Raw genomic sequence first — 16881 nt, forward strand, 5'->3', positions numbered from 1 at the left:
ACCAGCTATTGTTTCGAATTACCACTGTACCGTGTGTGAATGTTTTCATGTAATAAAACGTTATATACACTTGTAAGTACTAGAACATTTAATAAGTAAAACTTTTGCATGGGGTAGGTACACACTATTTCAACACAATCAATTAGTGTCAGTAACACACACCTAAATATTATTCTATTTTTTCCCCTATTCTCGCACAGTAAGCAGAGCCACTGGATGACTATTATTTGCAATTGAAGAATTACTTAAGTGCACAACAGATTGCCAGAGACAAACAGGGACAAATGACACTCTTGAAGCGACTCGAAGTGGATTCCTGCTGCTAGAAAACTGAAAACGTAAGTGACCATTTAGATATTTTTTATTGTTTTTTCAGGGAGTATGATATTGTTGTCTATTGCTATTGCTCAATATGATTTAATAGAGCCTAAAGGAATGTCGATAGGATGTCAATATGCCTGTTATTAAGAGAGTTCCACCAACTTGAGAGACAGCATATTGTGCTACATGGAACCAGTGGTTCATTTTGGAAGATCAAAGCACATGTCTGGGCGTTCCATAGTGTGTTGTGAGTTTGTGAAAGTCGGTGTTTGTTTATGCAGGCAATCTCATTCAGTAGAGTTGCCTTATAAGTTGCTTGTATCGTCTTAGTACTTCAATTTATTGTATTTCAAAAGGTCATGTGCTGCAAAAACTTATTTGTCATTTTTTGAACAGTATTTCTATAGTTACTGTTGTTTTGGTACATGTGTGAGTTGTAAAGATCAGGAGAATGACAAGACATTAGTATTATGCACTATATATCAAGGCATATTCACTTGTAAAAGCATTACATTGGTATTATGATGGTAATGTGACAGGGTGTTGTAGTTCTCTGTTTTCATTATTATTCCGTACTGTGAGTCCTGTATCTCACCTTTAATTTTGTAGTGTGCATTACATAAGAAATGTATTTTAGGTACTTTTTAACTCTTTGGCGATTTATTACGTTGTTTTATTCTCTGGTGGAAAAATGCTGTTTCAGATTTTTTGTTCATGTTTCCTTGGTACTGTAAATAAGTCCAAATTGGCTTTTGTTCCATGATTATGTATAGAGCTGTTAGTGAACTATGTGGTAATGTTTTCTGTGATGTGCAAACAGATTGATAGGTGTACTCATTTGGGCTGCAGTTTCCTCGACTTGCGCCATAGGGTGGTGGGGTTTCAGATTCCGCTGGATAGGTCAGGAGTCCACTACACACAGTAGGCGGCTACACGGGTAGCAGGGGTTGTGTGGTGTGGACTGGGCGGTTTTTTAGGTTAGATGGCCTCGGGTAAGTACAGAAAGGGCAACAGCCTCAAAGGCTGTGGGACAAAGTCAGGACATGCAGGGACCAAGCAGCAATTGGTATTGTAATTGGAAACTGTCGAAGCTGCTATGATAAAGTACCGGGACTTCAAGCTCTGATAGAAAGCACCGATGCTGAAATCGTTATAGGTACGGAAAGCTGGCTGAAGCCAGAAATAAATTCTGCCGAAATTTTTACAAAGGCGCTGATGGTGTTTAGAAAGGATAGTTTGCATGCAACCGGTGGTGGCATGTTTGTCGCCGTTAATAGTAGTTTATCCTGTAGTGAAATAGAAGTGGATAGTTCCTGTGAATTATTGTGGGTGGAGGTTATAGTCAACAACCGAGCTAGGTTAATAATTGGCTCCTTTTACCGACCTCCCGACTCAGTAGCATTAGTGGCTGAACAACTGAGAGAAAAATCTGGAATACATTTCACATAAATTTCCTCAGCATGTTATAGTCTTAGGCAGAGATTTCAATTTACCAGATATAGACTGGGGCACTCAGATGTTTAGGGACAGAGCATCAAGTGAGATTATACTGAGTGCACTATCTGAAAATTACCTTGAGTAATTAAACAGACTCGTGGAGATAACATCTTGGACCTACTGATAACAAATAGACCCGAACTTTTTCTACTCTGTAAGCACAGAACAGAGAATCGGTGAGCATAAGGCCGTTGCAGCATCCCTGAATATGGAAGTAAATAGGAATATAAAAAAAGGGAGGAAGGTTTATCTGTTTAGCAAGAGTAATAGAAGGCAGATTTCAGACTACCCAACAGATTAAAATGAAAATTTCTGTTCCGACACTGACAATGTTGAGTGTTTATGGAAAAAGTTCAAGACAATCGTAAAATGCATTTTAGACAGGTATGTGCCGGGTAAAACTGTGAGGGACAAGGAAAACCCACCATGGTTCAACAACAAAGTTCGGAAACTACTGCGAAAGCAGAGAGAGCTTCAATGCAAATTTAAACGCAGCCAAAGCCTCTCAGACAAACAGAAGCTAAACGATGTCAAAGTCAGTGTAAGGGGGGCTATGCCTGAAACGTTCAGTGAATTCAAAAGTAAAATTATATTTACCGACTTGACAGAAAATCCTAGGAAGTTCTGGTCTTACGTTAAATCGGTAAGTGGCTCTCGAAACAGCATATCCAGACAGTCTGGGATGATAATGGCATTGAAACAGAGGATGACACGCGTAAAGCTGAAATACTAAACACCTTTTTCCAAAGCTGTTTCACAGAGGAAGACCGCACTGAAGTTCCTTCTCTAAATTCTCGCACAAACGAAAACCCCTTCTAACAGCTGTGTACCGCAAGTCTCTAGAGAATTGGAATGTTCCAAATGATTGGAAAAGAGCACAGATAGTTCCAGTTTTCAAGAAGGGCCGTCAAGCAGTTGTGCATAACTATAGGCCTATATCTCTGACATCGATCTGTTCTAGAATTTTAGAACGTGTTTTTTGCTCGCGTATCATGTCATTCCTGGAAACCCAGAATCTACTCTGTAGGAATCAACATGGATTCCAGAAACAGCGATCGTGAGAGACCCAACTTGCTTTATTTGTTCATGAGACCCAGAAAACATTAGATACAGGTTCCCAGGTAGATGCAATTTTCCTTGACTTCTGGAAGGCGTTCACCAAGCGAGGTGGCGCGGTGGTTAGCACACTGGACTCGCATTCGGGAGGACGACGGTTCAATCCTGCGTCCGGCCATCCTGATTTAGGTTTTCCGTGATTTCCCTAAATCGCTCCAGGCAAATGCCCGGATGGTTCCTTTGAAAGGGCACGGCCGACTTCCTTTCCTAATCCAATGAGACCGATGACCTCGCTGTTTGGTCTCTTTCCGCAACCAATCCAATCCAATCTGGAAGGCGTTCGATACAGTTCCGCACTGTCACCTGGTAAACAAAGTAAGAGACTACGGAATATCAGATCAGCTGTGTGGCTGGATTGAAGAGTTTTTAGCAAACAGAACACAGCATGTTGTTCTCATTGGAGAGACGTCTACAGACATTAAAGTAACCTCTGACGTGCCACAGGGGAGTGTTATGGGACCATTGCTTTTCACAATATTTATAAATGACCTAGTAGATAGTGTCGGAAGTTCCATGCAGCTTTTTGCGGATGATGCTGTAGTATACAGAGAAGTTGCAGCATTAGAATATTGCAGTGAAATGCAGGAAGATCTGCAGCTGTTTGGCACTTGGTGCAGGGAGTGGCAACTGACCCTTAACATAGATAAATGTAATGTATTGCGAATACATAGAAAGAAGGATCCTTTATTGTATGATTATATGATAGCGGAACAAACACTGGTAGCAGTTACTTCTGTAAAATATCTGGGAGTATGCGTGCGGAACGATTTGAAGTGGAATGATCATATAAAATTAATTGTTGATAAGGTGGGTGCCAGGTTGAGATTCATTGGGAGAGTCCTTAGAAAATGTAGTCCATCAACAAAGAAGGTGGCTTACAAAACTCTCGTTCGACCTATACTTGAGTATTCCTCATCAGTGTGGGATCCATACCAGGTCGGGTTGATAGAGAAGATCCAAAGAAGAGTGGCGCATTTCGTCACAGGGCTATTTGGTAAGTGTGATAGCGTCATGGAGATGTTTAGCAAACTGAAGTGGCAGACTCTGCAAGAGAGGCGCTCTGCACCGCGGTGTAGCTTGCTGTCCAGGTTTCGAGAGGGTGCGTTTCTGGATAAGGTATCGAATATATTGCGTCTCCCTACTTATACCTCCCGAGGAGATCACGAATCTAAAATTAGAGAGATTCGAGTGTGCACAGAGGCTTTCCGGCAGTCGTTCTTCCCGCGAACCATACACGACTGGAACGGAAAAGGGAGGTAATGACAGTGGCACGTAAAGTGCCCTCTGCCACACACCGTTGGGTGGCTTGCGGAGTGTGGATGTAGATGTAGATGGTGCATAAGGATACATAATTGTCACATAATTCTTTAAAATTACCTCTACAGCTACTATTAATTATTGCACTGGTCTGTGTTTCAAAACTTTTTATAGGTTTTTTACGTGATCTTTTATATTTGGGGTATAGTGAATTCAAAATGTAACTCATGTTGCTCAGTCAGGTCACATTTCATTACTGCCTCAATATTTAAGTAGTAGTACTAGTAACAGTAGTAGTCCGCTAGATATATAATCCATCCAAATGTTTAAAATTTTTAAGTTTATTATCGCAATCAAAATTATGTCCGAATTGTATAGCTACATTAAATGTATCATATTCAAATAAATATAAGTAAATGTAAGTAAGAAGGATGAAAATATACTTCTAATTATCTGTGTTTTGTTTAAGACGTTGAAAATGACACAGAACACAGCATGTTGTTATCAATGGAGAGACGTCTACAGACGTTAAAGTAACCTCTGGCATGCCACAGGGGAGTGTTATGGGACCATTGTGTTTCACAATATATATAAATGACCTAGTAGATAGTGTCGGAAGTTCCATGCCGCTTTTCGCGGATGATGCTGTAGTATACAGAGAAGTTGCAGCATTAGAAAATTGTAGCGAAATGCAGGAAGATCTGCAGCGGATAGGCACTTGGTGCGGGGAGTGGCAACTGACCCTTAACATAGACAAATGTAATGTATTGCGATCCTTTATTGTATGATTATATGGTAGCGGAACAAACACTGGTAGCAGTTACTTCTGTAAAATATCTGGGAGTATGTGTACAGAATGATTTGAAGTGGAATGATCATATAAAATTAACTGTTGGTAAGGCGGGTACCAGGTTGAGATTCATTGGGAGAGTCCTTAGAAAATGTAGTCCATCAACAAAGGAGGTGGCTTACAAAACACTCGTTCGACCTATACTTGAGTATTGCTCATCAGTGTGGGATCCGTACCAGATCCGTTACGGAGATGTTTAACAAACTCAAGTGGCAGACTCTGCAAGAGAGGCGCTCTGCATCGCGGTGTAGCTTGCTGTGCAGGTTTCGGGAGGGTGCGTTTCTGGATGAGGTATCGAATATATTGCTTCCCCCTACTTATACCTCCCAAGGAGATCACGAATGTAAAATTAGAGAGATTAGAGCGCGCACGGAGGCTTTCAGACAGTCGTTCTTCCCGTGAACCATATGCGACTGGAACAGGAAAGGGAGGTAATGACAGTGGCACGTAAAGTGCCCTCCGCCACACACCGTTGGGTGGCTTGCGGAGTATAAATGTAGATGTAGAGGTACAGCCATAGCTGGCTACTCTGTATAGAGAGATGGAGGTGGCATCTCGGTGGGAGAGAATTGTGGGGGTTGAGCTGATCTTGCTTCTAGCTTGTAGCAACGTGACTTGAGCTCTCTGAGTGAAAGCAACATTGTTACAAAATGAATCGAAAGTGCAAGACTCATTTCAACTGATTTCTCTTGTTGTGGTAAAGTTATCATACCACCTAGGAAGTTAAAAATTACTCCTTTTGTAAGGAAAATGTATTATGCATACTTTGGACTTAGTGATTAGGACAAGCCCTTCGCACAACACATATGCTGTAAAAAGTGTGTTGAAAGTTTATGGTGTTGGAGAAAAAAGCAGCAGAAGTGTCGTTTTTTGGATGTACCTAGTGATGTAAAATGCCTGGCCATGTATAAGCTGGGGCAAATTCCCGGGGTAAATGCCTGGAATTCATAAATGCCTAGGCATTTTAAAGATTATTTGATGAGCGGCACTAATAAAAAAAAATTAAATTGATATTTGGTATTGGGAAAGGTGCTTTGCAACAATGTTTCTGTAGTGGTTAGGCAACCAAATTGAAAAATCTGCATGAGTGTTAGGGAAGATTTATTAGGGGAATTAAATTCGAGTGTAAACGTAACTATACATTATTAATGAGGTCAGTTCTTCGGGTAGTAATTACCATAATAAAAAAAGAAAACAAAACTCAAGTTTAAAAAGTAATTCTTGAAATAAACTATAGTTTATATCAAGTAGGCAGGCTGTATTTTGTAATCTTACTTACACTGTACTCCTGAAAAAATATCAGAGTTAAAAAAGTTTATCCATAATGATTTTAAATAGGGGTGAGTCTTGTGCCGATTCCTAATTCACAAGTCAAAGAATCGCTGATTCTGTGGGAATCTACTAGTACCAGAATCAAATGATTCCAGTGTCTTCAGTATCAGTTCTTTGCAATTAAATCTTTTTTATGTTAGTATTCTCATTTTATCTTCATAGCAGTGCAGTCATACGAAAGTAGATAAAGAAAAGAGCAGAATAGAAAACTACAGTCTGTCTCAAATGTCACTCCATCTGACAAAGCCTTTTTTTCTTTCCCTGAGGATAGTTTAACATTTAAGAATACATTTATCAAGAAACACGTGCCAGGTGTTTAATATGTTCAGTAATAATTTTAACAATAATCATTCTTCCGTAATATTCAGAGATTTGTCGCAGATTACAGTGTGTTACTTTACAAAGCGATGACCCAAGGACAAATTTTTTTTATACTGTCTTAGCACTGTGTGTGTGTGTGTGTGTGTGTGTGTGTGTGTGTGCGCTTTCTTGGTACAGCAAGTTGGAATGCTAGTAAAAAAAAAACTCTACCCATTTTCCTAACCTCCCCAGTTCCTTTCACTTCAGTCCTCTTCCTTCCCCTACAACCCTTCTGCTGGAGGAAAGAGCCACTGGCTCTGAAAGCTTTAAGTAAAACTTTTTTTTTTTTTTAATGTGTGAGTTCCTGCCGCCATTTGGTGAGTAGACTTTTTTTTTATCTGTCTGAGAATTACGTTGAATGGTGGCTTTTCATAGATTCATCAAGCAGAAGTTTGAAAGCTGAACCGCTCGCCATGTGCAATGTGATAGCTTCTCTTCCAGTCGTTCATTCAATGCAGTTGATTGAAACCCACTGTAGTATGGAAGATCTCTGAACAGCTCTGAAATATGATCATCACAAATGGAAGATAGGTGGAGACAAAGTTAGTTTTTGAGCTTATCACAGTGTATGCTTAATGTTCTAACCCAAGAACACACTGATTAATTGCTCGAACAGTACACCTTTGTGGAAGACAAGGTACAATACATTTAGCAATACACAAGTGGCCCACAGAGCCTTATGCTCTGGCCAACAGGGATGCACCTGGCAGGCTGTGCATGCAGCTGCTGTCATATTAGCCGGTCGGGTGGCCTCTAGTGGCCAAATGAAGCACAAACTTCAAGCACGAACTATGAAATGGCGCACCCACATAATTGGTAGTTTCAGATCTCCTCTGCGTTTGTTTGAGCACTGTCCTCATGTCCATTTCTTCTGTGATCGACATAGCTTGTTGAGTCGTGACGCTCTATCACTGGTACATAGTTGTGGAAGTGATACGAGCACAGACAGGTGCGGCGGTTGCCTCCCAGCGAGGGGCCCTATGGTAGGACAGGTGAGACTGGTGCAGTGTCCATTTTCACCTCTCAGTCCATCCCCAAGGAAGCAGGTTGTGGCGGGCGGAACAGGCAGTGCCAGCTGCGATGGTGGCGGCAGCAACGGAGGCATTAGCTGTCACAGCATGAAAGCTGGGATCCCACTGTGGCTCCCGACAGCTGAAGGGGTCACCCACAGCAGAGGAGACAGCTGTGTAAACATTGGCAGCAGTGGTGGAGAAGATAAGGACACCGGCTGCAATGTAGGAGACATGCAGGCAGATGGAAGACATGGGGCATGAGGGGCACACAAGGGCGGGAGAGGTGCACCAGGTACGTAGACCCATACACAATGTCATAGTTGGTCAACGTGTTATGATGCCCCCTCCTGAGTTGTGCGAACGTCATAGAGGCATCAACCATTGGTACTATCGATTACCGCTGGCACCCATTTTAGCTGGCAGCCAAATCTACAAGTTCAAACAGCTGTGCCACACCAGAAGTGTTGAAGCACTGGTGCCGGTGGATGGCCTGGTGTTGCCTGAAGCAGATGTAGTAGAGTCTGGTGCTGATGACTGTGCATCGATTCTGCTGGGCTCTTATTGCCAACAGGGGTGAACCTATAAGAACTGAGGAACTGGTCAAGATCTGTTTCTGGTTACACATCCAAAATGTATTTTTTCATCTGAGTCTTAAATGTTCGTACTAGTAGATCTGCTTTTCCATTTGTTTGATGGTAGAAAGGAGGAGCTGTGGCATGGCGAACATTAATTTTTTTTACAAAAATCTTCAAATTCCTGATACATGAACTGGAGCCGTTGTTGATAACTAACATATGTAGAAGATCTTCCATTTGCAAAAAATTTTGACAATGCAGCCAACACAATACAGGGCTATTACAAATGATTGAAGCGATGTCATAAATTCACTGTAGCTCCATTCATTGACATATGGTCACGACACACTACAGATACGTAGAAAAAGTCATAAAGTTTTGTTTGGCTGAAGCCATACTTCAGGTTTCTGCCGCCAGAGCATTCGAGAGCGCAGTGAGACAAAATGGCGACAGGAGCCGAGAAAGCGTATGTCGTGCTTGAAATGCACTCACATCAGTCAGTCATAACAGTGCAACGACACTTCAGGACGAAGTTCAACAAAGATCCACCAACTGCTAACTCCATTCGGCAATGGAATTCGCAGTTTAAAGCTTCTGGATGCCTCTGTAAGGGGAAATCAACGGGTCGGCCTGCAGTGAGCGAAGAAACGGTTGAACACGTGCGGGCAAGTTTAACGCGTAGCCCACAGAAGTCGATGAATAAAGCAAGCAGGGAGCTAAACGTACCACAGGATGGTGCTCCACCGCACTTCCATCATGATGTTCGGCATTTCTTAAACAGGAGATTGGAAAACCGATGGATCGGTCGTGGTGGAGATCATGATCAGCAATTCATGTCATGGCCTCCACGCTCTCCCGACTTAACCCCATGCAATTTCTTTCTGTGGGGTTATGTGAAAGATTCAGTGTTTAAACCTCCTCTACCAAGAAATGTGCCAGAACTGCGAGCTCGCATCAACGATGCTTTCGAACTCATTGATGGGGACATGCTGCGCCAAGTGTGGGAGGAACTTGATTATCGGCTTGATGTCTGCCGAATCACTAAAGGGGCACATATCGAACATTTGTGAATGCCTAAAAAAACTTCTTGAGTTTTTGTATGTGTGTGCAAAGCATTGTGAAAATATCTCAAATAACAAAGTTATTGTAGAGCTGTGAAATCGCTCCAATCATTTGTAATAACACTGTACATATGGAAACTTAGAATAAGCATCAGTTACAAGGCAGTAGAAACTGAAAAAAAGTCCCACAAAATGTACATGAATTTGTTCCCGAGGTTGCTGTGGATCTGGCCATGGTTACGAAGAACCACGGGGAGCCACCTGATGGGTGGCACACTGTGGGCAGACTGCAACAACTCACGTTATTTCCCCAACCATGCCTGGCGAGAGAACACGTCTATATGCTAACACCTTTGTACGTGAGACAATCCAGTGGTCTACGTGTAACAAATGCATAACCTTACACCGAAAGGCTGATGGGACTAGAACCCGAGGAGCTGTGTCTGCCGTAACTCATGGCAGCACTCTGTCCCAAACAGAAAGAAGATTTTGTAGTGCAAAATAATTTCTGAAAGGATCAAAAGTATGGCCTAAATGTTTGTCTGACCAGTTGTGTTGCGTAAAAGAAACAACTTTACTTAAAGCAGGGTTCACTGATACTGTGGCTGCAATTGTAATGCCACTCGTGGGAAAATATCAACAACATTTTGAGCTTTCACATCTAAATGAAAACAAAGTAATTATTCTTTATTAAACTCTGGATCTGGACTAATCAATGTGTTGTGTCACAGGTTGAAAATGAATATCTTAATTGTATCGAGATAGGAAAATAACCCACTGCTGTAAGCGATGTGCAGTGTTGTCTGGCAAAGACAACGAAATGTTAAAAACAGACATCAGTGGTTTTGTAGCCTATGATTTGGAGAAACTTAGACCCTTATAGAAAAGCGTGAAATTCTTTTAGGGCATACACAATTGTCAAACCCTATTTCTCTATCTGAGAATAATGCTGTTTGCACTGAATTTAAGGATTTAGAGGCATATGCAACAGGGCATTCAGAACCGTCTGCATACGTATGAGCAAGGCTGATGCCGAGGTCAAACTGAGACACGTCCGTAGCTAACTTAAGTTGCTCTACCAGCTGAAAAGTGACCAAACAGGAAACCAACTACAGTTTAGATTTCATCAACTTGAATGCTTGCTTGCAAGTCAGGGATTAGTGGTAAGGAACATCTTTCCGTAATAATGCGTGGAGTGGTTGGGCCACAGCAGCAGTGTCTGGTATGAATTTGTTGTAGTACACAATTTTGCCTAAAACTGCCTGTAACTCCTTGACAGATGAGAGTGGCAATGTGGCAATAGCTTCAATATGTTGGCACAGTGGTTTAATGCCAGGATGCGACACTTCATAACTCAAATAAATAATGGAGGGTTGAAAAAACTGTGTCTTGTCCAAATTGTACTTAAGCCTTGCAGACCGTAAGATAGAAAATAGAACACAAAGGTTCTGTAAATGTTTCTCTTTAGAGGCACCAGACACCAGTATGTCATCTAAATAGATGGTGCAGCCTGGAACTGATGCAATAAGTTGCTCTAAAAAGGATTAAAAAAATAGCTGGTGCACTTACCACTCCAAAAGTAAAATGCTGATATTGATAAAGCCCGGTGGACTATTGCTAACTAGAAGTCATTTAAATTTCTCGTTGAGTAGCAGCAGTAAATATGTCTCTGTTAAGTGTATTTTTGAAAAATAATGGCTCCCTGGTAATTCTGCTAACAGCCCATCAGGGTGCGGCAAAAGGTAGGTATCAGTGATTGACTGTGTGTTAATATATTTTTTTAAAATCACTGCAGGTAGGTTTTTTTTACTGTCACCAGTGGAACTGGCCTTTCACTGGAAGAAGGAAGTCTAATAACATAAAGTGCTTGAAGATGATCTAATTCTGCCTTTACTTGCTCCTATAAAGGTACTGGTACCATTTGGTCCTTGAAAAAACAAGGGCAGGCAGACTGTTTCATCATAATACGAGCCTGAAATTCTGTTGCACAACCTAGTCCTGGAGAAAATAGAAAGGGAAAGTCAGCAAAGAGGGCATCTAATTGTTGATATGGAACTTAACCAGAAACCAAATACACTTGACCAGAAACCAAATGCACTTCATCATTGATGGAGGATTCAAAGACTTTAAAATCATCCAGACCAAACATTTTCAGTGTAAGTATTGTTCAAAACTAGGAATGGTGAACAACCACAAGTGCCCATGATGGGAACCTGTTTTTGTTATGACTCGCCAGCCTCCATGACACTGGAGTCAGAGGGGGAGAACCAAGGTCCACGTAAGTCTGAGAATTCACCAATGTTGCTGCTGCACCCATATCCACCTTCATTTTCAGTGACTTGTTAACTACACGCAGTTCATTGTATAACTTGCTTTAAGACACTGTCACTGCTGACACACTGTTCACATTCATGTTAATTTTGTCATACTCAGGTTTGGAAAGGATTACAAACAGAAGCAATATGTCCTTTCTTATGGCACTTATTACACATTGCCCAGTTCTTGGGACACATGGTCCATTTTTGTTGAGTGAAGTAGTATGGGCGTAAAGGCGGCAGAGCAAGAGGCTGAATGTCAATTACCTGTTTTCCCTTGTGAACTAACTGAAGGGTGGGAAGGATGAAAGGAACTGATTTCGGAAACTTCAGGCCAGGCTTGTATCCGATTACCTGCAGCCCGTGAAACTTCAAATGACTGAGCTATGTTCAGTAATTCCATAAGCGTAAGAATTTCACACTGTAGCGCTCACTCTCAAATGTTCCTATTAGGAGCAAAATGTGTGATACATCACAAACCATATGATTGGCATAGGATTCCTTATGAACATTTGTCACAAAATTCAAACAACGTCTAAGTCCATGTAGTTCTGCTGCCCGTGCCCTGCACGACTGTTTGGCCGCTTTTGGCAGTGGTAGAATTCCACATGAGCAGAAATAACTTGAGCACTTTTCAAAAGAAAGACTTGAAGGTTCTTGTAAGGTGGCGAGTTGACCCAACAACTGATACCCGTGAAGTGAAATCCGTCTTGCACATGTTTAAGTCTATTACTCCAAATGATGGAGCTGGAAATGTTGTTGCAGCCATTTTTCATAAGCATCCTAGTCTTCTGCTGCACTGTCATACGCAGGGAAGGATGGTGGATATGTTGTTGATCAGACCACAGGTTGTGCCAATGTAATCATTAAACTGGAAATAGCAATTCTCAGCACCTGCTGTTGCCCGAGAAGGGATTTAAGCACTGCCTTGAAATCTAAAGTCAAAGGACTAATGACTGATGTGGAACACACGGAATCGAATACTGCACACATTGCCAAAAAGTATTCTAAACCCAGAACATAGTAATTTATTGCTCAAACAGTACACACACAATCAACCCAAGTTACAGTACAACTAACAATACACAAGTGGTTGCAGAGCTTTGTGCTTCAACCTACGTATTCATTGCCGAGTGCCCCAGGAGAACCGGGCAGAACTTGAGAACCTTTTCATTGGAAAACACTTGGGAATTTTTAAGAATACCAGGAACTTTTTGTTGTTTTAGATTTCAGGTAAATGTTTATAATTTTGACTGGTACGAACTGATACTCTAACAAATAATTTCACTTTATGCCACGACTGTAGAATAATAGTGTAGTAATAAAACATACACAAGAGAATGACACCCAAAAAAACATTGCAAAGAAAATTAGCCATTTACAACAGCAACAAAACACGATGCACACACAAGCATCTACCAATAGCAAAATGTGTCAAACGTCTTATGACGAAAACTATGCAATACTCAACAACAACAGACCAATTTCAATGAACGGGATGTCACAATAGTTTACGTTTCAAACAGGTCATGAGAAAATATTGTGAATTATGGTTTGAGAAGTGTTACTTCGACTAAATTTCCTGTTACACAAGATAAATTGTGTTACATGGCAGATTGTATGATGAATTTGTAAAATCAAGGAGTGTTTGACTTGCATTCAAAAGTTAACGCTTTGAGGACCAGCCATGTAGAAAAATTTCAGGGCCAGAAGACCAGCCATTTATGTCGTTATTTACAATTTTACCTGTACATTTGTGTTTGATATATATTAAGGGATAACTCTTTAGAGGACAAGTTTAGGGAGGTGGAGGGGTTGTCCAAAATGAGATCTGGGTCAGTCTTGATCAAAACAGCATCCTCTGCCCAGTCTTACATGTTACTTGCTTGTGACAAGCTGGGGGATGTTTTTGTAACCATCATGCCCCATAAGAGCTTAAATATGGTCCAGGCTATCATATTTTACAGGGACCTTCTTTTGCGGTCTGACGATGAGCTGCATGTCAATTTAGAGCAGTGGAGTGTAAATTTCGTCCGGCGTGTCCACCGGGGTCCGAGGGATAGTCAGGTTGCCACCGGTGCTTTCATCTTGGCCTTTGAAGGTGACACCTTACCAGAGAAGGTCAACCATTGTAATGTCAAGCCCTATATCCCTCCCCCAATGCGGTACTTTAAATGCTGGAAGTTCGGCCATATATCTTCCCACTGTACTTCCAGCATCACATGTCGAGATTGCAGATGCCCGTCACATCCCAATACTCCATGTGCCCACCTCCCATCTGTGTCAGCTGCGGAGAGCACCATTCGCCTTCCTTGTTGCCAGACTGCGGGATTCTCCAGGAAGAAAGGAAAATCATGGAGTACAAGACCCTGGACCAACTTACACACACAGAGGCTAAGAGAAAATTTTGAATGCTTGCATCCTGTACGTATGCCATCGTCTTACGCCCCCGCTACAACAGTTCTGGCCCAATCAGCTCCCCCAACCCGAGTCACCTCTCAGAGCCGGAAGACTACACCTATCCTCTTGATGGTGGGGGGAGGGGGCATTTCCCTCCCTTTTGCTCTCACACCACCTACTTAGGGAGCAACACCCCCCCCCCCCCCCAAACCATGGGGACATCAGTCCCCACTTCTGTGGCGGAGAAGCGTAAGTCTTCTTCGGCTTCTCTCGCTAGGAAGGAGTCCCTTGGGTCACTCCCTTCCCAGGTTTCTGCTAGTGGGAAAGATGACACCCACCAGTGGCTTAAGAGCTCAAAAGCAGCTGGTTGTAGGACTTCACGCTCATCCTCAGTCCTGGAGACTGAGCCAGTGAAGTCATCCCAGCCAGGGAAACCCAAGGAGCAGCGAGAGAAATCCAAAAAGAAGACCTCTAAGACCAAGGAAATTGCAGTGGTACTCACACCACCGCTGTCTACAAGCCCTGCATCTGAGGACGGAGTGGAGATTCTGGTGTCTGCTGAGGACCTAGATCTCGCCAGACCCTCAGACACAATGGATATAGACTGCTCAGGCAATAAGTCGGTGGCAGCAGGTGACTCTGAGGCATAAACCGCCTCATTGAATGTTCCATGCTTTCCTAGCCTCACAATGACGTCGTCCTCCAGTAGAATTGTAGCGGTTTTTTCCACCGCTAGGCTGAGCGACGGCAACTGTTATGCTTTACACCTGCTATATGGATTGCCCTCCAGGAAACTTGGTTCCCGGCAATGCGGACCCCCGCCCGCTGTGGCTGTAGGGGATATTACAAGAACTGAATCGACTACAATCGAGTGTCAGGTGGAGTTTGCGTTTATGCCTAAACTCAGTCTGTAGTGGCACTGTGCCCCTTCAAACCCCTCTTGAAGCTGTGGCTATCAAAATAATGATGACACAGGAAATAATTGTCTCCAATGTATATCTTCCTCCAGATGGTGCAGTACCCCTGAACGTATTAGCTGCACTAATTGATTGACTCCCTAAACCTTTCTTACTTTTGAGAGATTTTAACGCCCATAACCCCTTGTGGGGTGGCACCATGCTTACGGGCCGAGGCAGAGATGTTGAAAGTTTACTGTCTCAGTTCGACCTCTGTCTCTTAAATACTGGGGCCGCCACGCATTTCAGTGTGGCTCTTGGTAGTTACTCGCCCATTGATTTATCAATTTGCAGCCCGGGACATATTCCATCTATCCACTGGAGAGCACATGACGACCTGTGTGGTAGTGACCACTTCCCCATCTTCCTGTTGTTGCTCTGGCGTCAGGCCCATGGACGCCTGCCCAGATGGGCTTTAAACAAGGCAGTCTGGGGAACTTTCACCTCTGCTGTAACCATTGAATCTCCCCCACACGGTAACATCGATGTGATGGTTGAGCAGGTGACTACAATTGTTTCTGTGGCAGAAACTGCGATCCCTCACTCTTTAGAGTGTCCCTGGTGTAAGGCAGTCCCTTGGTGGTCACCTGAAGTTGCTGAAGCAATTAAGGAGCGTCAGCGAGGTCTACAGCGACATAAGTGACACACTTCCGTGGAGCATCTCATAGCCTTTAAATGGCTCCGTGCCCGCGTTCGCCAACTTATCAAACAACAGATCCAGGAGTGTTGGAAGAGATATGTCTCGATTATTGGGTGCCACACATCACCTTCCCAAGTCTGGGCAAAGATCAAACATCTTTTCGGGCACCAGACCCCAACAGGTGTTCCTTGTTTTACCATAAGTGGCGTGTTATCTACCAACGCAAATGCGATTGCTGAGCGCTTTGCTCGAGCCTCTGCGTTGGAGAAATTCCACCTCCCCCCCACCCCCCTCTCGCCTTTCGCACTCTTAAACAGCGGCTGGAAGGGAAAGTCCTCTCATTCACTACACGCCCCATTTACAGAGTGGGAGCTCCTCAGTGCCCTTGCACATTGCCCCGACACAGCACCTGGCCCAGATCAGATCCACGGACAGATGATTAAACATCTCTCATCTGACTACAAACGACGTCTCCTCGTCATCTTCAACTGGATCTGGTGTGATTATGTCTTTCCATTGCAGTGGCAGGAGAGCACTGTCATTCTGGTGCTTAAACCCTGTAAAAACCCGCTTGATGTTGATAGCTTTCGGCCTATCAGCCTCACCAACGTTCTTTGCAAGCTGCTGGAATGTGTGGTGTGTCGGCGGTTGGGTTGGGTCGGGTCCTGGAGTCACGTGGCCTACTGGCTACATGTCAGGGCAGCTTTCACCAGGGTCACTCTACCACTGACAATCTTGTGTTCCTCGAGTCTGCCATCTGAATAGCTTTTTCCAGACACCAACACCTGGTTGCCATCTTTTTTGGTTTACGGAAAGCGTATGATACCATCTGGCGACACCATATCCTTGCCACATTATACAAGTGTGGTTTCCGAGGCCCGCTTCTGATTTTTCTCCAAAATTTTCTGTTGCTCCGTACTTTCCATGTCCAAGTTGGTGCCTCCCATAGTTCCACCCATATCCAGGAGAATGGGGTCCCACAGGGCTCTGTATTGAGTGTCTCTATTTTTAGTGGCCACTAACGGTCTAGCAGCAGCTGTAGGGCCGTCCGTCTCATCCTCTCTGTATGCAGATGACTTCTGCATTTCTTACTGCTCCACCAGTATTGGTGTTGCTGTGCATCACCGACAGGGAGCCATCCACAAGGTGCAGTCATGGGCTCTAGCCCATGGCTTCCAATTTTCAGCC

General features: G+C 43.2%; 1 protein-coding gene across 2 annotated transcripts in view; it reads left to right on the plus strand.

Annotated features, from left to right (window-relative positions):
- Window positions 1-206: 206 nt before the first annotated feature.
- The window catches only part of LOC124612477, a 230798-nt gene continuing 214123 nt past the window's right edge, over window positions 207-16881 (plus strand). For both annotated transcript variants that reach the window (XM_047140715.1, XM_047140722.1), the window contains exon 1: window positions 207-338. The gene's annotated coding sequence lies outside the window, so the exon portion shown is untranslated. The remainder of the gene's footprint in view (window positions 339-16881) is intronic.

This window comes from Schistocerca americana, chromosome 1 (assembly GCF_021461395.2).
Source record: "Schistocerca americana isolate TAMUIC-IGC-003095 chromosome 1, iqSchAmer2.1, whole genome shotgun sequence".
In the NCBI taxonomy this organism is placed as follows: Eukaryota; Metazoa; Arthropoda; class Insecta; order Orthoptera; family Acrididae; genus Schistocerca; species Schistocerca americana.